This window comes from Condylura cristata, unplaced genomic scaffold, assembly GCF_000260355.1.
Source record: "Condylura cristata isolate star-nosed mole 26May11 unplaced genomic scaffold, ConCri1.0 scaffold00066, whole genome shotgun sequence".
NCBI classification, from domain to species: Eukaryota; Metazoa; Chordata; class Mammalia; order Eulipotyphla; family Talpidae; genus Condylura; species Condylura cristata.
The window spans coordinates 667904-669149 of record NW_004567167.1 but is presented as its reverse complement, the minus strand read 5'-3'; positions in this window follow the sequence as shown (position 1 = coordinate 669149).

Here is a 1246-nt window from a genome sequence, read left to right as displayed (position 1 = left end):
CTTAAGGGTCTGTGACACAAAATCTGAGGAAAAGGGTACCAGTGTCTGAAGAAAACAGTTTTCTGAGGAGAAAATCCTGTGGAGAATGACTGCTGGGCAAAAACGTCTTAGATGCAAAATCTGAGGAAAAGTGACACTTTAGGAACCAGTGTCTGAGGAAAATGCAGGTCGCTGAGGAGAAAATCCTGTGGAGAATTTCAGTTCAACATAAGTGCATGAGATGAGAAATCTAAGGAAAAGTTAACTCAAGGGCCCCGTGGCTGAAGAAAACATACATCTCTAAGTTAAAAAAAAAATAGTTAGGAGAAGTACATAATGTACATGTCTGAGGTGCAATACCTGAGAAAGTGACACTTTGGGAACCAGTGTCTGAAGTGAACAGGTCTTTGAGGAGAAAATCCTGGGGATAATGACTGTTTATCTAAATGTCTGAGATGCGGTATCTGAAGTAAAGTGACATTAATGGAACCCGTCTAAGAAGAAAGCACACATCTCTGAGATTAAACAAAGAAAACCATGTGGAGTACACAGAGCGTACAGGTCTGAGATGCAATAACTGAGGAAAAGTGACACTTCGGGAACAAGTGTCTGAGGAAAATGCAGGTCTCTGAAGAAAACCCAGTAGAGAATCTCAATTTGTCATAAGTGTCTGAAGGGAAAATATGAGGAAAGGTGACTTTAAGGGAACCTGTGTCTGAAGAAAAAACATGTCACTGAGAAAAAAAAGTGAGGAGAACTACATACCGAACATGTCTGAGATGCAAAATCTGAGGAAAAGTGACACTTTGGGACAAGTGTCTAGGAAAATGCAGGTCTCTGATGAGAAAATACAGTGGAGAATGACGTTAGCACAAATGTCTATGATGCAAAACATGAGGAAAAGTGACACTTTGGGAACCAGTGTCTGAAATAAGTCTCTGAGGAGAAAATCCTATGCAGAATGACTGTTTCCACAAATTGCCTGACACGAAATCTGAAGAAATGTGACGTTAATAGAACCCGTCTAAGAAGAAAACATACATCTCTGAGAGAAAAAAAAAAGAAAGTGAGGAGAACACATAGCATACATGTCTGAGGAGCAAAATCTAAGCAAAAGTGCCACTTTGGAAACCAGTGTGTGAGGAAAATACAGGTCTCTGAAGGAAAATCCTGTGGAGAATACCAGTCCATCATAAATATCTGAGATGGAAAATCTAAGAAAAAGTGGCTTTAAGGGAAACCATATCAGAAAAAAAGCATGTCACTT